Genomic DNA, 21,998 nt, shown 5'->3' with positions numbered 1-21,998 from the left:
ACTCGAAGATGCATTTCTTCAGGCATTATTAGACATGTTGCATGTGTATTTTTGGAGTTATGTTTCAAAAACTGTCATTTTGAGTGTGTGACCAATATGAGGCCAGTAAAACCTAATATTTGTATTTGTCTTTCTTTCCAAAATACCTGATTCTGCAAAAACCTACATAAATTCAATATTAAAGGCTTTTTAAGACAAATGTCATATTTGGTTTTGGAGTTATGATTATAAACCTTTCATATTTAGTATGACAGTTACACTGTTATATTGAATAAAACAACTAACTTGTGTCTTTGCAAACCTTACAAAATATCATTTTTCTAGTACAACTAACAAAAATACATATCCCTAGGCATTTTTAGACATTTTGCACGTTTGGATTAGGAATTATGTTTGAATACATTTTTATTGCTTTTTTCGCATTATCTCAGGATTCTAAGTACATTACTGTCAAATTGAGTAACAAATCAAATTTTGTTTTTGCAAACCTTACCAAATGTTTTTTTTCTGGGAAACTCTCGAAGATGCATTTCTTCAGGCATGTATTAGACATTTTGCATGTGTATTTTTGGAGTTATGTTTCAAAAACTGTCATTTTGAGTGTGACCAATATGAGGCCAGTACAATCTAATAATTGTATTTGTGATTCTTTCCAAAATACTTTATTCTGCTAAAACTCACATAAATTTAATATTAAAGGCTTTTTAAGACAAATTTCATATTTGGTTTTGGAGTTATGATTATAAACCTTTCATATTTAGGATGACAGTTACACTGTTAAATTGAATAAAAAAACTAACTTGTGTCTTTGCAAACCTTACAAAAGATAATTTTTCTAGTACAACTAACAAAAAACATATCTCTAGGCATTATTAGCCATTTTGCATGTGTTGTTTAGAAGTTATGTTTGAATACATTTGTATTGCTTTTTTCGCATTATCTCAGGATTCTAAGACTATTATAGTCATATTGAGTAAAAAACTACTTTTTGCATTTGCAAGATTTAAAAAAGCATATGTTTCGAGTGAGACTCCCAAAGATGCATTATTTTAGGCATTATTAGCCATTTTTCATGTGTGGTGTAGGAGTTATGTTTAAATAACTGTCATATTGAGTGTTACAGTATACAGTCATATTGAGTAAAACCTCATTTTTGTATTTGCAAACCATAGAAAAACAACTTTATCTAGTAAAACTCACATGTATTCAATATCACAGGTATTTTTTGACATTTTAAACGTTTGGATTAGGAATTATTTTTGAATACATTTTTATTGCTTTTTTCGCATTATCTCAGGATTCTAAGTACATTACTGTCAAATTGAGTAACAAATCAAATTTTGTTTTTGCAAACCTTACCAGATGGTTTTTTTTTTCAGGAAAACTCTCGAAGATGCATTTCTTCAGGCATTATTAGACATTTTGCATGTGTATTTTTGGAGTTATGTTTCAAAAACTGTCATTTTGAGTGTGACCAATATGAGGCCAGTAAAATCTAATATTTGTATTTGTGATTCTTTCCAAAATACCTGATTCCGCTAAAACTTACATAAATTCAATATTAAAGGATTTTTAAGACAAATGTCATATTTGGTTTTGGAGTGATGATTATAAACCTTTCATATTTAGTATGACAGTTACACTGTTATATTGAAAAAAAAACAACTAACTTGTGTCTTTGCAAACTTTACAAAAGATCATTTTTCTAGTACAACCAACCAAAATACATATCTCTAGGCATTATTAGCCATTTTGCATTTGTTGTTTAGAAGTTATGTTTGAATACCTATTTATTGCTTTTTTCACATTATCTCAGGATTCTAAGACTGTTATAGTCATATTGAGTAAAAAACTTCTTTTTGCATTTGCAAGATTTAAAAAAGCATATGTTTCAAGTAAAACTCCCCAAGATGCATTATTTATGGCATTATTAGCTATTTTTCATGTGTGGTGTAGGAGTTATGTTTAAATAACTGTCATATTGAGTGTTACAGTATACAGTCATATTGAGTAAAACCTCATTTTTGTATTTGCAAACCATTGAAAAACAACTGTATCTAGTAAAACTCACATGTATTCAATATCACAGGCATTTTTAGACATTTTGCACGTTTGGATTAGGAATTATGTTTGAATACATTTTTTTTGGTTTTTTCGCATTATCTCAGGATTGTAAGACTATTATAGTCATATTGAGTAAAAAACTACTTTTTGCATTTGCAAGATTTAAAAAAGCATATGTTTCGAGTAAAACTCCCAAAGATGCATTATTTCAGGCATTATTAGCCATTTTTCATGTGGTGTGTAGGAGTTATGTTTAAATAAATGTCATATTGAGTGTTACAGTATACAGTCATATTGAGTAAAACCTCATTTTTGTATTTGCAAACCATTGAAAAACAACTGTATCTAGTAAAACTCACATGTATTCAATATCACAGGCATTTTTAGACATTTTGCACGTTTGGATTAGGAAATTATGTTTGAATACATTTTTATTGCTTTTTTCGCATTATCTCAGGATTCCAAGTACATTACTGTCAAATTGAGTAACAAATCAAATTTTGTTTTTTCAAACCTTACCAAATGTTTTTTTTTTCAGGAAAACTCTCGAAGATGCATTTCTTCAGGCATTATTAGACATTTTGCATGTGTATTTTTGGAGTTATGTTTCAAAAACTGTCATTTTGAGTGTGACCAATATGAGGCCAGTAAAATATAATATTTGTATTTGTGATTCTTTCCAAAATACCTGATTCTGCTAAAACTCACATAAATTCAATATTAAAGGCTTTTTAAGACGAATTTCATATTTGGTTTTGGAGTTATGATTATAAACCTTTCATATTTAGGATGACTGTTAAATTGAATAAAAAAACTAACTTGTGTCTTTGCAAATCTTACAAAAGATCATTTTTCTAGTACAACTAACCAAAATACATATCTCTAGGCATTATTAGCCATTTTGCATTTGTTGTTTAGAAGTTATGTTTGAATACCTTTTTATTGCTTTTTTCACATTATCTCAGGATTCTAAGACTATTATAGTCAGATTGAGTAAAAAACTTCTTTTTGCATTTGCAAGATTTAAAAAAGCATATGTTTCAAGTAAAACTCCCAAAGATGCATTATTTTAGGCATTATTAGCTATTTTTCATGTGTGGTGTAGGAGTTATGTTTCAATAACTGTCATATTGAGTGTTACAGTATACAGTCATATTGAGTAAAACCTCATTTTTGTATTTGCAAACCATAGAGAAACAACTGTATCTAGTAAAACTCACATTTATTCAATATCACAGGCATTTTTAGACATTTTGCACGTTTGGATTAGGAATTATGTTTGAATACATTTTTATTGCTTTTTTCGCATTATCTCAGGATTCCAAGTACATTACTGTCAAATTGAGTAACAAATCAAATTTTGTTTTTGCAAACCTTACCAAATGTTTTTTTTTCAGGAAAACTCTCGAAGATGCATTTCTTCAGGCATTATTAGACATTTTGCATGTGTATTTTTGGAGTTATGTTTCAAAAACTGTCATTTTGAGTGTGACCAATATGAGGCCAGTAAAATCTAATATTTGTATTTGTGATTCTTTCCAAAATACCTGGTTCTGCTAAAACTCACATAAATTCAATATTAAAGGCTTTTCAAGACAAATTTCATATTTGGTTTTGGAGTTATGATTATAAACCTTTCATATTTAGTATGACAGTTGCACTGTTATATTGAATAAAAAAACTAACTTGTGTCTTTGCAAACCTTACAAAAGATCATTTTTCTAGTAAAACTAACAAAAAAACATATCTCTAGGCATTATTAGCCATTTTGCATGTGTTGTTTAGAAGTTATGTTTGAATACATTTGTATTGCTTTTTTCGCATTATCTCAGGATTCTAAGACTATTATAGTCATATTGAGTAAAAAACTACTTTTTGCATTTGCAAGATTTAAAAAAGCATATGTTTCGAGTACAACTTCCAAAGATGCATTATTTCAGGCATTATTAGCCATTTTTCATGTGTGGTGTAGGAGTTATGTTTAAATAACTGTCATATTGAGTGTTACAGTATACAGTCATATTGAGTAAAACCTCATTTTTGTATTTGCAAACCATAGAAAAACAACTGTATCTAGTAAAACTCACATGTATTCAATATCACAGAAATGTTTAGACATTTTGCACGTTTGGATTAGGAATTATGTTTGAATACATTTTTATTGCTTTTTTCGCATTATCTCAGGATTCTAAGTACATTACTGTCAAAATTGAGTAACAAATCAAATTTTGTTTTTACAAACCTTACCAGATGTTTTTTTTTTTCAGGAAAACTCTCAAAGATTTATTTCTTCAGGCATTATTAGACATTTTGCATGTGTATTTTTGGAGTTATGTTTCAAAAACTGTCATTTTGAGTGTGACCAATATGACGCGAGTAAAACTTAATATTTGTATTTGTGATTCTTTCCAAAATACCTGATTCTGCTAAAACTTACATAAATTCAATATTAAAGGCTTTTTAAGACAAATGTCATATTTGGTTTTTGAGTTATGATTATAAACCTTTCATATTTAGTATGACAGTTACATTGTTATATTGAATAAAAAAACGAACTTGTGTCTTTGCAAACCTTACAAAAGATAATTTTTCTAGTACAACTAACCAAAATACATATCTCTAGGCATTATTAGCCATTTTGCATGTGTTGTTTAGAAGTTATGTTTGAATACATTTTTATTGCTTTTTTCGCATTATCTCAGGATTCTAAGACTATAATAGTCATATTGAGTAAAAAACTACTTTTTGCATTTGCAAGATTTAAAAAAGCATATGTTTCAAGTAAAACTCCCAAAGATGCATTATTTCAGGCATTATTAGCTATTTTTCAAGTGTGGTGTAGGAGTTATGTTTAAATAACTGTCATATTGAGTGTTACAGTATACAGTCATATTGAGTAAAACCTCATTTTTGTATTTGCAAACCATAAAAAAACAACTGTATCTAGTAAAACTCACATGTATTCAATATCACAGGCATTTTTAGACATTTTGCACGTTTGGATTAGGAATTATGTTTGAATACATTTTTATTGCTTTGTTCGCATTATCTCAGGATTCTAAGTACATTACTGTCAAATAGTAACAAATCAAATTTTATTTTTGCAAACCTTACCATTATTTTTTTTTTCAGGAAAACTCTCGAAGATGCATTTCTTCAGGCATTATTAGACATTTTGCATGTGTATTTTTGGAGTTATGTTTCAAAAACTGTCATTTTGAGTGTGACCAATATGAGGCCAGTAAAATCTAATATTTGTATTTGTGATTCTTTCCAAAATACCTGATCCTGCTAAAACTCACATAAATTCAATATTAGAGTTTTTTAAAGACAAATTTCATATTTGGTTTTGGAGTTATGATTATAATTTCGCATTATCTCAGGATTCTAAGTACATTACTGTCAAAATGAGTAACAAATCAATTTTTTTTTTTGCAAACCTTACCAGATGTTTTTTTTTTTTCTGGAAAACTCTCGAAGATATATTTCTTCAGGCATTATTAGACATTTTGCATGTGTATTTTTGGAGTTATGTTTAAAAAACTGTCATTGTGGGTGTGACCAATATGAGGCCAGTAAAACCTAATATTTGTATTTATGATTCTTTCCAAAATACCTGATTCTGCTAAAACTTAAATAAATTCAATATTAAAGGCTTTTTAAGACACATTTCATATTTGGTTTTGGAGTTATGATTATAAACCTTTCATATTTAGTATGACAGTTACATTGTTATATTGAAAAAAAAAAACTAACTTGTGTCTTTGCAAACCTTACAAAAGATCATTTTTCTAGTACAACTAACCAAAATACATATCTCTAGGCATTATTAGCCATTTTGCATTTGTTGTTTAGAAGTTATGTTTGAATACATTTGTATTGCTTTTTTCGCATTATCTCAGGATTCTAAGACTATAATAGTCATATTGAGTAAAAAACTACTTTTTGCATTTGCAAGATTTAAAAAAGCATATGTTTCAAGTAAAACTCCCAAAGATGCATTATTTCAGGCATTATTAGCTATTTTTCAAGTGTGGTGTAGGAGTTATGTTTAAATAACTGTCATATTGAGTGTTACAGTATACAGTCATATTGAGTAAAACCTCATTTTTGTATTTGCAAACCATAAAAAAACAACTGTATCTAGTAAAACTCACATGTATTCAATATCACAGGCATTTTTAGACATTTTGCACGTTTGGATTAGGAATTATGTTTGAATACATTTTTATTGCTTTGTTCGCATTATCTCAGGATTCTAAGTACATTACTGTCAAATAGTAAAAAATCAAATTTTATTTTTGCAAACCTTACCATTATTTTTTTTTTCAGGAAAACTCTCGAAGATGCATTTCTTCAGGCATTATTAGACATTTTGCATGTGTATTTTTGGAGTTATGTTTCAAAAACTGTCATTTTGAGTGTGACCAATATGAGGCCAGTAAAATCTAATATTTGTATTTGTGATTCTTTCCAAAATACCTGATCCTGCTAAGACTCACATAAATTCAATATTAGAGTTTTTTAAAGACAAATTTCATATTTGGTTTTGGAGTTATGATTATAATTTCGCATTATCTCAGGATTCTAAGTACATTACTGTCAAAATGAGTAACAAATCAATTTTTTTTTTTGCAAACCTTACCAGATGTTTTTTTTTTTTCTGGAAAACTCTCGAAGATATATTTCTTCAGGCATTATTAGACATTTTGCATGTGTATTTTTGGAGTTATGTTTAAAAAACTGTCATTGTGGGTGTGACCAATATGAGGCCAGTAAAACCTAATATTTGTATTTATGATTCTTTCCAAAATACCTGATTCTGCTAAAACTTAAATAAATTCAATATTAAAGGCTTTTTAAGACACATTTCATATTTGGTTTTGGAGTTATGATTATAAACCTTTCATATTTAGTATGACAGTTACATTGTTATATTGAAAAAAAAAACTAACTTGTGTCTTTGCAAACCTTACAAAAGATCATTTTTCTAGTACAACTAACCAAAATACATATCTCTAGGCATTATTAGCCATTTTGCATTTGTTGTTTAGAAGTTATGTTTGAATACATTTGTATTGCTTTTTTCGCATTATCTCAGGATTCTAAGACTATTATAGTCATATTGAGTAAAAAACTACTTTTTGCATTTGCAAGATTTAAAAAAGCATATGTTTCGAGTAAAACTCCCAAAGATGCATTATTTCAGGCGTTATTAGCCATTTTTCATGTGTGGTGTAGGAGTTATGTTTAAATAACTGTCATATTGAGTGTTACAGTATACAGTCATATTGAGTAAAACTCATTTTTGTATTTGCAAACCATTGAAAAACAACTGTATCTAGTAAAACTCACATGTATTCAATATCACAGGCATTTTTAGACATTTTGCACGTTTGGATTAGGAATTATGTTTGAATACATTTTTATTGCTTTTTTCGCATTATCTCAGGATTCTAAGTACATTACTGTCAAATTGAGTAACAAATCAAATTTTGTTTTTGCAAACCTTACCAAATGTTTTTTTTCTGGAAAACTCTCGAAGATGCATTTCTTCAGGAATTATTAGACATTTTGCATGTGTATTTTTGGAGTTATGTTTAAAAAACTGTCATTTTGAGTGTGACCAATATGAGGCCAGTAAAATCTAATATTTGTATTTGTGATTCTTTCCAAAATACCTTATTCTGCTAAAACTCACATAAATTCAATATTAAAGGCTTTTTAAGACACATTTCATATTTGGTTTTGGAGTTATGATTATAAACCTTCCATATTTAGTATGACAGTTACACAGTTATATTGAATCAAAAAAATTAACTTGTGTCTTTGCAAACCTTACAAAAGATCATTTTTCTAGTACAACTAACAAAAAAACATATCTCTAGGCATTATTAGCCATTTTGCATGTGTTGTTTATAAGTTATGTTTGAATACATTTTTATTGTTTTTTTCGCATTATCTCAGGATTCTAAGAACATTAGTGTCATATTGAGTAAAAAACTACTTTTTGCATTTGCAAGATTTAAAAAAGCATATGTTTCGAGTAAAACTCCCAAAGATGCATTATTTCAGGCATTATTAGCCATTTTTCATGTGTGGTGTAGGAGTCATGTTTGAATAACTGTCATATTGAGTGTTACAGTATACAGTCATATTGAGTAAAACCTCATTTTTGTATTTGCAAACCATTGAAAAACAACTGTATCTAGTAAAACTCACATGTATTCAATATCACAGGCATTTTTAGACATTTTGCACGTTTGGATTAGGAATTATGTTTGAATACATTTTTATTGCTTTTTTCGCATTATCTCAGGATTCTAAGTACATTACTGTCAAATTGACTAACAAATCAAATTTTTTTTTTGCAAACCTTACAAATGTTTTTTTCTGGAAAACTCTCGAAGATGCATTTCTTCAGGCATTATTAGACATTTTGCATGTGTATTTTTGGAGTTATGTTTCAAAAACTGTCATTTTGAGTGTGACCAATATGAGGCCAGTAAAATCTAATATTTGTATTTGTGATTCTTTCCAAAATACCTTATTCTGCTAAAACTCACATAAATTCAATATTAAAGGCTTTTTAAGACAAATTTCATATTTGGTTTTGGAGTTATGATTATAAAGCTTTCATATTTAGGATGACAGTTACACTGTTAAATTGAATAAAAAAACTAACTTGTGTCTTTGCAAACCTTACAAAAGATATTTTTTCTAGTACAACTAACAAAAAAACATAGCTCTAGGCATTATTAGCCATTTTGCATGTGTTGTTTAGAAGTTATGTTTGAATACATTTTTATTGCTTTTTTCGCATTATCTCAGGATTCCAAGACTATTATAGTCATATTGAGTAAAAAACAACTTTTTGCATTTGCAAGATTTAAAAAAGCATATGTTTCGAGTAAAACTCCCAAAGATGCATTATTTCAGGCATTATTAGCCATTTTTCATGTGTGGTGTAGGAGTTATGTTTAAATAACTGTCATATTGAGTGTTACAGTGTACAGTCATATTGAGTAAAACCTCATTTTTGTATTTGCAAACCATTGAAAAACAACTGTATCTAGTAAAACTCACATGTATTCAATATCACAGGCATTTTTAGACATTTTGCACGTTTGGATTAGGAATTATGTTTGAATACATTTTTATTGCTTTTTTCGCATTATTTCAGGAGTCTAAGTACATTACTGTCAAATTGAGTAACAAATCAAATTTTGTTTTTGCAAACCTTACCAAATGTTTTTTTTTTCAGGAAAACTCTCGAAGATGCATTTATTCAGGCATTATTAGACATTTTGCATGTGTATTTTTGGAGTTATGTTTCAAAAACTGTCATTTTGAGTGTGACCAATATGAGGCCAGTAAAATCTAATATTTGTATTTGTGATTCTTTCCAAAATACCTGATTCTGCTAAAACTCACAAAAATTCAATATTAAAGGCTTTTTAAGACACATTTCATATTTGGTTTTGGAGTTATGATTATAAACCTTTCATATTTAGTATGACAGTTACATTGTTATATTGAAAAAAAAAACTAACTTGTGTCTTTGCAAACCTTACAAAAGATCATTTTTCTAGTACAACTAACCAAAATACATATCTCTAGGCATTATTAGCCATTTTGCATTTGTTGTTTAGAAGTTATGTTTGAATACATTTGTATTGCTTTTTTCGCATTATCTCAGGATTCTAAGACTATTATAGTCATATTGAGTAAAAAACTACTTTTTGCATTTGCAAGATTTAAAAAAGCATATGTTTCGAGTAAAACTCCCAAAGATGCATTATTTCAGGCGTTATTAGCCATTTTTCATGTGTGGTGTAGGAGTTATGTTTAAATAACTGTCATATTGAGTGTTACAGTATACAGTCATATTGAGTAAAACTCATTTTTGTATTTGCAAACCATTGAAAAACAACTGTATCTAGTAAAACTCACATGTATTCAATATCACAGGCATTTTTAGACATTTTGCACGTTTGGATTAGGAATTATGTTTGAATACATTTTTATTGCTTTTTTCGCATTATCTCAGGATTCTAAGTACATTACTGTCAAATTGAGTAACAAATCAAATTTTGTTTTTGCAAACCTTACCAAATGTTTTTTTTCTGGAAAACTCTCGAAGATGCATTTCTTCAGGAATTATTAGACATTTTGCATGTGTATTTTTGGAGTTATGTTTCAAAAACTGTCATTTTGAGTGTGACCAATATGAGGCCAGTAAAATCTAATATTTGTATTTGTGATTCTTTCCAAAATACCGGATTCTGCTAAAACTCACATAAATTCAATATTAAAGGCTTTTTAAGACACATTTCATATTTGGTTTTGGAGTTATGATTATAAACCTTCCATATTTAGTATGACAGTTACACAGTTATATTGAATCAAAAAAATTAACTTGTGTCTTTGCAAACCTTACAAAAGATCATTTTTCTAGTACAACTAACAAAAAAACATATCTCTAGGCATTATTAGCCATTTTGCATGTGTTGTTTAGAAGTTATGTTTGAATACATTTTTATTGCTTTTTTCGCATTATCTCAGGATTCTAAGACTATAATAGTCATATTGAGTAAAAAACAACTTTTTACATTTGCAAGATTTAAAAAAGCATATGTTTCGAGTAAAACTCCCAAAGATGCATTATTCCAGGCATTATTAGCCATTTGTCATGTGTGGTGTAGGAGTTATGTTTAAATAACTGTCATATTGAGTGTTACAGTATACAGTCATATTGAGTAAAACCTCATTTTTGTATTTGCAAACCATTGAAAAACAACTGTATCTAGTAAAACTCACATGTATTCAATATCACAGGCATTTTTAGACATTTTGCCCGTTTGGATTAGGAATTATGTTTGAATACATTTTTATTGTTTTTTCGCATTATCTCAGGATTCTAAGTACATTACTGTCAAATTGAGTAACAAATCAAATTATTTTTTGCAAACCTTATCAGATAATTTTTTTTTTCTGGAAAACTCTCAAAGATATATTTCTTCAGGCATTATTAGACATTTTGCATGTGTATTTTTGGAGTTATGTTTCAAAAACTGTCATTTTGAGTGTGACCAATATGAGGCCAGTAAAACCTAATATTTGTATTTGTGATTCTTTCCAAAATACCTGATTCTGCTAAAACTTACATAAATTCAATATTAAAGGCTTTTTAAGACAAATGTCATATTTGGTTTTGGAGTTATGATTATAAACTTTCATATTTAGTATGACAGTTACACTGTTATATTGAATAAAAAAACTAACTTGTGTCTTTGCAAACCTTACAAAAGATAATTTTTTCTAGTACAACTAACAAAAAAACATGTCTCTAGGCATTATTAGCCATTTTGCATGTGTTGTTTAGAAGTTATGTTTGAATACATTTTTATTGCTTTTTTCGCATTATCTCAGGATTCTAAGACTATTATAGTCATATTGAGTAAAACACTACTTTTTGCATTTGCAAGATTTAAAAAAGCATATGTTTCGAGTAAAACTCCCAAAGATGCATTATTTCAGGCATTATTAGCCATTTTTCATGTGTGGTGTAGGAGTTATGTTTGAATAACTGTCATATTGAGTGTTACAGTATACAGTCATATTGAGTAAAACCTCATTTTTGTATTTGCAAACCATTGAAAAACAACTGTATCTAGTAAAACTCACATGTATTCAATATCACAGGCATTTTTAGACATTTTGCACGTTTGGATTAGGAATTATGTTTGAATACATTTTTATTGCTTTTTTCGCATTATCTCAGGATTCTAAGTACATTACTGTCAAATTGAGTAACAAATCAAATTTTGTTTTTGCAAACCTTACCAAATGTTTTTTTTCTGGAAAACTCTCGAAGATGCATTTCTTCAGGAATTATTAGACATTTTGCATGTGTATTTTTGGAGTTATGTTTCAAAAACTGTCATTTTGAGTGTGACCAATATGAGGCCAGTAAAATCTAATATTTGTATTTGTGATTCTTTCCAAAATACCGGATTCTGCTAAAACTCACATAAATTCAATATTAAAGGCTTTTTAAGACACATTTCATATTTGGTTTTGGAGTTATGATTATAAACCTTCCATATTTAGTATGACAGTTACACAGTTATATTGAATCAAAAAAATTAACTTGTGTCTTTGCAAACCTTACAAAAGATCATTTTTCTAGTACAACTAACAAAAAAACATATCTCTAGGCATTATTAGCCATTTTGCATGTGTTGTTTAGAAGTTATGTTTGAATACATTTTTATTGCTTTTTTCGCATTATCTCAGGATTCTAAGACTATAATAGTCATATTGAGTAAAAAACAACTTTTTACATTTGCAAGATTTAAAAAAGCATATGTTTCGACTAAAACTCCCAAAGATGCATTATTCCAGGCATTATTAGCCATTTTTCATGGGTGGTGTAGGAGTTATGTTTAAATAACTGTCATATTGAGTGTTACAGTATACAGTCATATTGAGTAAAACCTCATTTTTGTATTTGCAAACCATTGAAAAACAACTGTATCTAGTAAAACTCACATGTATTCAATATCACAGGCATTTTTAGACATTTTGCACGTTTGGATTAGGAATTATGTTTGAATACATTTTTATTGTTTTTTCGCATTATCTCAGGATTCTAAGTACATTACTGTCAAATTGAGTAACAAATCAAATTATTTTTTGCAAACCTTACCAGATAATTTTTTTTTTCTGGAAAACTCTCAAAGATATATTTCTTCAGGCATTATTAGACATTTTGCATGTGTATTTTTGGAGTTATGTTTCAAAAACTGTCATTTTGAGTGTGACCAATATGAGGCCAGTAAAACCTAATATTTGTATTTGTGATTCTTTCCAAAATACCTGATTCTGCTAAAACTTACATAAATTCAATATTAAAGGCTTTTTAAGACAAATGTCATATTTGGTTTTGGAGTTATGATTATAAACTTTCATATTTAGTATGACAGTTACACTGTTATATTGAATAAAAAAACTAACTTGTGTCTTTGCAAACCTTACAAAAGATAATTTTTTCTAGTACAACTAACAAAAAAACATGTCTCTAGGCATTCTTAGCCATTTTGCATGTGTTGTTTAGAAGTTATGTTTGAATACATTTTTATTGCTTTTTTCGCATTATCTCAGGATTCTAAGACTATTATAGTCATATTGAGTAAAACACTACTTTTTGCATTTGCAAGATTTAAAAAAGCATATGTTTCGAGTAAAACTCCCAAAGATGCATTATTTCAGGCATTATTAGCCATTTTTCATGTGTGATGTAGGAGTTATGTTTGAATAACTGTCATATTGAGTGTTACAGTATACAGTCATATTGAGTAAAACCTCATTTTTGTATTTGCAAACCATTGAAAAACAACTGTATCTAGTAAAACTCACATGTATTCAATATCACAGGCATTTTTAGACATTTTGCACGTTTGGATTAGGAATTATGTTTGAATACATTTTTATTGCTTTTTTCGCATTATCTCTGGATTCTAAGTACATTACTGTCAAATTGAGTAACAAATCAAATTTTGTTTTTGCAAACCTTACCAGATGTTTTTTTTTTCAGGAAAACTCTCGAAGATGCATTTCTTCAGGCATTATTAGACATTTTGCATGTGTATTTTTGGAGTTATGTTTCAAAAACTGTCATTTTGAGTGTGACCAATATGAGGCCAGTAAAATCTAATATTTGTATTTGTGATTCTTTCCAAAATACCTTATTCTGCTAAAACTCACATAAATTCAATATTAAAGGCTTTTTAAGACAAATTTCATATTTGGTTTTGGAGTTATGATTATAAACCTTTCATATTTAGGATGACAGTTACACTGTTAAATTGAATAAAAAAACTAACTTGTGTCTTTGCAAACCTTACAAAAGATCATGTTTCTAGTACAACTAACAAAAAAACATATCTCTAGGGATTATTAGCCATTTTGCATGTGTTGTTTAGAAGTTATGTTTGAATACATTTTTATTGCTTTTTTCGCATTATCTCAGGATTCTAAGACTATTATAGTCATATTGAGTAAAAAAAAAACTTTTTGCATTTGCAAGATTTAAAAAAGCATATGTTTCGAGTAAAACTCCCAAAGATGCATTATTTCAGGCATTATTAGCCATTTTTCATGTGTGGTGTAGGAGTTATGTTTAAATAACTGTCATATTGAGTGTTACAGTATACAGTCATATTGAGTAAAACCTCATTTTTGTATTTGCAAACCATAGAAAAACAACTGTATCTAGTAAAACTCACATGTATTCAATATCACAGGCATTTTTAGACATTTTGCACGTTTGGATTAGGAATTATGTTTGAATACATTTTTATTGCTTTTTCGCATTATCTCAGGATTCTAAGTACATTACTGTCAAATTGAGTAACAAATCAAATTTTGTTTTTGCAAACCTTACCAAATGTTTTTTTTCTGGAAAACTCTTAAAGATGCTTTTCTTCGGGCATTATTAGACATTTTGCATGTGTATTTTTGGAGTTATGTTTCAAAAACTGTCATTTTGAGTGTGACCAATATGAGGCCAGTAAAATCTAATATTTGTATTTGTGATTCTTTCCAAAATACCTGATTCTGCTAAAACTCACATAAATTCAATATTAGAGTTTTTTTAAGACAAATTTCATATTTGGTTTTGGAGTTATGATTATAAACCTTTCATATTTAGTATGACAGTTACACTGTTATATTGAATAAAAAAACTAACTTGTGTGTTTGCAAACCTTACAAAAGATCATTTTTCTAGTACAACTAACAAAAAAACATATCTCTAGGCATTATTAGCCATTTTGCATGTGTTGTTTATAAGTTATGTTTGAATACATTTTTATTGTTTTTTTCGCATTATCTCAGGATTCTAAGAACATTAGTGTCATATTGAGTAAAAAACTACTTTTTGCATTTGCAAGATTTAAAAAAGCATATGTTTCGAGTAAAACTCCCAAAGATGCATTATTTCAGGCATTATTAGCCATTTTTCATGTGTGGTGTAGGAGTTATGTTTAAATAACTGTCATATTGAATGTTACAGTATACAGTCATATTGAGTAAAACCTCATTTTTGTATTTGCAAACCATTGAAAAACAACTGTATCTAGTAAAACTCACATGTATTCAATATCACAGGCATTTTTAGACATTTTGCACGTTTGGATTAGGAATTATGTTTGAATACATTTTTATTGCTTTTTTCGCATTATTTCAGGAGTCTAAGTACATTACTGTCAAATTGAGTAACAAATCAAATTTTGTTTTTGCAAACCTTACCAAATGTTTTTTTTTTCAGGAAAACTCTCGAAGATCCATTTTTTGCAGGCATTATTAGACATTTTGCATGTGTATTTTTGGAGTTATGTTTTAAAAACTGTCATTTTGAGTGTGACCAATATGAGGCCAGTAAAATCTAATATTTGTATTTGTGATTCTTTCCAAAATACCTGATTCTGCTAAAACTCACAAAAATTCAATATTAAAGGCTTTTTAAGACACATTTCATATTTGGTTTTGGAGTTATGATTATAAACCTTTCATATTTAGTATGACAGTTACATTGTTATATTGAAAAAAAAAAACTAACTTGTGTCTTTGCAAACCTTACAAAAGATAATTTTTCTAGTACAACTAACCAAAATACATATCTCTAGGCATTATTAGCCATTTTGCATTTGTTGTTTAGAAGTTATGTTTGAATACATTTGTATTGCTTTTTTCGCATTATCTCAGGATTCTAAGACTATTATAGTCATATTGAGTAAAAAACTACTTTTTGCATTTGCAAGATTTAAAAAAGCATATGTTTCGAGTAAAACTCCCAAAGATGCATTATTTCAGGCGTTATTAGCCATTTTTCATGTGTTGTGTAGGAGTTATGTTTAAATACCTGTCATATTGAGTGTTACAGTATACAGTCATATTGAGTAAAACTCATTTTTGTATTTGCAAACCATTGAAAAACAACTGTATCTAGTAAAACTCACATGTATTCAATATCACAGGCATTTTTAGACATTTTGCACGTTTGGATTAGGAATTATGTTTGAATACATTTTTATTGCTTTTTTCGCATTATCTCAGGATTCTAAGTACATTACTGTCAAATTGAGTAACAAATCAAATTTTGTTTTTGCAAACCTTACCAAATGTTTTTTTTTCTGGAAAACTCTCGAAGATGCATTTCTTCAGGAATTATTAGACATTTTGCATGTGTATTTTTGGAGTTGTGTTTAAAAAACTGTCATTTTGAGTGTGACCAATATGAGGCCAGTAAAATCTAATATTTGTATTTGTGATTCTTTCCAAAATACCTGATTCTGCTAAAACTCACATAAATTCAATATTAAAGGCTTTTTAAGACACATTTCATATTTGGTTTTGGAGTTATGATTATAAACCTTCCATATTTAGTATGACAGTTACACAGTTATATTGGATCAAAAAAATTAACTTGTGTCTTTGCAAACCTTACAAAAGATCATTTTTCTAGTACAACTAACAAAAAAACATATCTCTAGGCATTATTAGCCATTTTGCATGTGTTGTTTAGAAGTTATGTTTGAATACATTTTTATTGCTTTTTTCGCATTATCTCAGGATTCTAAGACTATAATAGTCATATTGAGTAAAAAACAACTTTTTACATTTGCAAGATTTAAAAAAGCATATGTTTCGAGTAAAACTCCCAAAGATGCATTATTCCAGGCATTATTAGCCATTTTTGATGTGTGGTGTAGGAGTTATGTTTAAATAACTGTCATATTGAGTGTTACAGTATACAGTCATATTGAGTAAAACCTCATTTTTGTATTTGCAAACCATTGAAAAACAACTGTATCTAGTAAAACTCACATGTATTCAATATCACAGGCATTTTTAGACATTTTGCACGTTTGGATTAGGAATTATGTTTGAATACATTTTTATTGTTTTTTCGCTTTATCTCAGGATTCTAAGTACATTACTGTCAAATTGAGTAACAAATCAAATTATTTTTTTGCAAACCTTACCAGATAATTTTTTTTTTCTGGAAAACTCTCAAAGATATATTTCTTCAGGCATTATTAGATATTTTGCATGTGTATTTTTGGAGTTATGTTTCAAAAACTGTCATTTTGAGTGTGACCAATATGAGGCCAGTAAAATCTAATATTTGTATTTGTGATTCTTTCCAAAATACCTGATTCTGCTAAAACTTACATAAATTCAATATTAAAGGCTTTTTAAGACAAATGTCATATTTGGTTTTGGAGTTATGATTATAAACTTTCATATTTAGTATGACAGTTACACTGTTATATTGAATAAAAAAACTAACTTGTGTCTTTGCAAACCTTACAAAAGATAATTTTTCTAGTACAACTAACAAAAAAACATGTCTCTGGGCATTATTAGCCATTTTGCATGTGTTGTTTAGAAGTTATGTTTGAATACATTTTTATTGCTTTTTTCGCATTATCTCAGGATTCTAAGACTATAATAGTCATATTGAGTAAAAAACTACTTTTTGCATTTGCAAGATTTAAAAAAGCATATGTTTCGAGTAAAACTCCATTGAAAAACAACTGTATCTAGTAAAACTCACATGTATTCAATATCACAGGCATTTTTAGACATTTTGCACGTTTGGATTAGGAATTATGTTTGAATACATTTTTATTGCTTTTTTCGCATTATCTCAGGATTCTAAGTATATTACTGTCAAATTGAGTAACAAATCAAATTTTGTTTTTGCAAACCTTACCAAATGTTTTTTTTTCTGGAAAACTCTCGAATATGCATTTCTTCAGGCATTATTAGAAATTTTGGATGTTTATTTTGGGAGTTATGTTTCAAAAACTGTCATTTTGAGTGTGACCAATATGAGGCCAGTAAAATATAATATTTGTATTTGTGATTCTTTCCAAAAGACCTGATTCTGCAAAAACTTACATAAATTCAATATTAAAGGCTTTTTAAGACAAATGTCATATTTGGTTTTGGAGTTATGATTATAAACCTTTCATATTTAGTATGACAGTTACATTGTTATAATGAAAAAAAAACTAACTTTTGTCTTTGCAAACCTTACAAAAGATCATTTTTCTAGTACAACTAACCAAAATACATATCTCTAGGCATTATTAGCCATTTTGCATTTGTTGTTTAGAAGTTATGTTTGAATACATTTTTATTGCTTTTTTCGCATTATCTCAGGATTCTAAAACTATTATAGTCATATTGAGTAAAAAACTACTTTTTGCATTTGCAAGATTCAAAAAAGCATATGTTTTGAGTAAAACTCCCAAAGATGCATTATTTCAGGCATTATTAGCCATTTTTCATGTGTGGTGTAGGAGTTATGTTTAAATAACTGTCATATTGAGTGTTACAGTATACAGTCATATTGAGTAAAACCTCATTTTTGTATTTGCAAACCATCGAAAAACAACTGTATCTAGTAAAACTCACATGTATTCAATATCACAGGCATTTTTAGACATTTTGCACGTTTGGATTAGGAATTATGTTTGAATACATTTGTATTGCTTTTTTCGCATTATCTCAGGATTCTAAGTATAGTACTGTCAAATTGAGTAACAAATCAAATTTTGTTTTTGCAAACCTTACCAATTTTTTTTTTTCTGGAAAACTCTCGAAGATGCATTTCTTCAGGCATTATTAGACATTTTGCATGTGTATTTTTGGAGTTATGTTTCAAAAACTGTCATTTTGAGTGTGACCAATATGAGGCCAGTAAAATCTAATATCTGTATTTGTGATTCTTTCCAAAATACCTTATTCTGCTTAAACTCACATAAATTCAATATTAAAGGCTTTTTAAGACAAATTTCATATTTGGTTTTGGAGTTATGATTATAAACCTTTCATATTTAGGATGACAGTTACACTGTTAAATTGAATAAAAAAAATAACTTGTGTCTTTGCAAACCTTACAAAAGATCATTTTTCTAGTACAACTAACAAAAAAACATATCTCTAGGCATTATTAGCCATTTTGCATGTGTTGTTTAAAGTTATGTTTGAATACATTTTTATTGTTTTTTTCGCATTATCTCAGGATTTTAAGACTATTATAGTCATATTGAGTAAAAAAGAACTTTTTTGCATTTGCAAGATTTAAAAAAGCATATGTTTCGAGTAAAACTCCCAAAGATGCATTATTTCAGGCATCATTAGCCATTTTTCATGTGTGGTGTAGGAGTTATGTTTAAATAACTGTCATATTGAGTGTTACAGTATACAGTCATATTGAGTAAAACCTCATTTTTGTATTTGCAAACCATTGAAAAACAACTGTATCTAGAAAAACTCACATGTATTCAATATCACAGGCATTTTTAGACATTTTGCACGTTTGGATTAGGAATTATGTTTGAATACATTTTTATTGCTTTTTCCGCATTATCTCAGGATTCTAAGTACATTACTGTCAAATTGAGTAACAAATCAAATGTTGTTTTTGCAAACCTTACCAAATGTTTTTTTTTTTCAGGAAAACTCTCAAAGATGCATTTCTTCAGGCATTATTAGACATTTTGCATGTGTATTTTTGGAGTTATGTTTCAAAAACTGTCATTTTGAGTGTGACCAATATGAGGCCAGTAAAATCTAATATTTGTATTTGTGATTCTTTCCAAAATACCTGATTTTGATAAAACATAAATTCAATATTAAGACAAATTTCATATTTGGTTTTTGAGTTTTGATTATAAACCTTTCATATTTAGTATGACAGTTACACTGTTATATTGAATAAAAAAACTAACTTGTGTCTTTGCAAACCTTACAAAATATCATTTTTCTAGTACAACTAACCAAAATACATATCTCTAGGCATTATTAGCCATTTTGCATTTGTTGTTTAGAAGTTATGTTTGAATACATTTTTATTACTTTTTTCGCATTATCTCAGGATTCTAAGACTATTATAGTCATATTGAGTAAAGAACTACTTTTTGCATTTGCAAGATTTAAAAAAGCATATGTTTCGAGTAAAACTCCCAAAGATGCATTATTTCAGGCATTATTAGCCATTTTTCATGTGTGGTGTAGGAGTTATGTCTAAATAACTGTCATATTGAGTGTTACAGTATACAGTCATATTGAGTAAAACCTCATTTTTGTATTTGCAAACCATTGAAAAACAACTGTATCTAGTAAAACTCACATGTATTCAATATCACAGGCATTTTTAGACATTTTGCACGTTTGGATTAGGAATTATGTTTGAATACATTTTTATTGCTTTTTTCGCATTATCTCAGGATTCTAAGTACATTACTGTCAAATTGAGTAACAAATCAAATTTTGTTTTTGCAAACCTTACCAGATGTTTTTTTTCTGGAAAACTCTCGAAGATGCATTTCTTCAGGCATTATTAGACATTTTGCATGTGTATTTTTGGAGTTATGTTTCAAAAACTGTCATTTTGAGTGTGACCAATATGAGGCCAGTAAAATCTAATATTTGTATTCGTGATTCTTTCCAAAATACCTGATTCTGGTAAAACTCACATAAATTCAATATTAAAGGCTTTTTAAGACAAATTTCCTATTTGGTTTTGGAGTTATGATTATAAACCTTTCATATTTAGTATGACAGTTACACTGTTATATTGAATAAAAAAACTAACTTGTGTCTTTGCAAACCTTACAAAAGATAATTTTTCTAGTACAACTAACAAAAAAACATATCTCTAGGCATTATTAGCCATTTTGCATGTGTTGTTTAGAAGTTATGTTTGAATACATTTTTATTGCTTTTTTCGCATTATCTCAGGATTGTAAGACTATTATAGTCATATTGAGTAAAAAACTACTTTTTGCATTTGCAAGATTTAAAAAAGCATATGTTTCAAGTAAAACTCCCAAAGATGCATTATTTCAGGCATTATTAGCTATTTTTCATGTGTGGTGTAGGAGTTATGTTTAAATAACTGTCATATTGAGTGTTACAGTATACAGTCATATTGAGTAAAACCTCATTTTTGTATTTGCAAACCATTGAAAAACAACTGTATCTAGTAAAACTCACATGTATTCAATATCACAGGCATTTTTAGACATTTTGCACGTTTGGATTAGGAATTATGTTTGAATACATTTTTATTGCTTTTTTCGCATTATCTCAGGATTCTAAGTACATTACTGTCAAATTGAGTAACAAATCAAATTTAGTTTTTGCAAACCTTACCAGATGTTTTTTTTTTTCAGGAAAACTCTCGAAGATATATTTCTTCAGGCATTCTTAGACATTTTGCATGTGTATTTTTGGAGTATTGTTTCAAAAACTGTCATTTTGAGTGTGACCAATACGAGGCCAGTAAAACCTAATATTTGTATTTGTGATTCTTTCCAAAATACCTGATTCTGCAAAAACTTACATAAATTCAATATTAAAGGCTTTTTAAGACTAATGTCATATTTGGTTTTGGAGTTATGATTATAAACATTTCATATTTAGTATGACAGTTACACTGTTATATTGAATAAAAAAACTAACTTGTGTCTTTGCAAACCTTACAAAAGATCATTTTTCTAGTACAACTAACCAAAATACATATCTCTAGGCATTATTAACCCTTTTGCATGTGTTGTTTAGAAGTTATGTTTGAATATATTTTTATTGCTTTTTTCGCATTATCTCAGGATTCTAAGAATATTATAGTCATATTGAGTAAAAAACTACTTTTTGCATTTGCAAGATTTAAAAAAGCATATGTTTCAAGTAAAACTCCCAAAGATGCATTATTTCAGGCATTATTAGCTATTTTTCATGTGTGGTGTAGGAGTTATGTTTAAATAACTGTCATATTGAGTGTTACAGTATACAGTCATATTGAGTAAAACCTCATTTTTGTATTTGCAAACCATTGAAAAACAACTGTATCT

Source organism: Nerophis ophidion, linkage group LG14 (genome assembly GCF_033978795.1).
Source record: "Nerophis ophidion isolate RoL-2023_Sa linkage group LG14, RoL_Noph_v1.0, whole genome shotgun sequence".
Classification (NCBI taxonomy): Eukaryota; Metazoa; Chordata; class Actinopteri; order Syngnathiformes; family Syngnathidae; genus Nerophis; species Nerophis ophidion.
Note: the sequence above shows the minus strand (reverse complement) of the source record.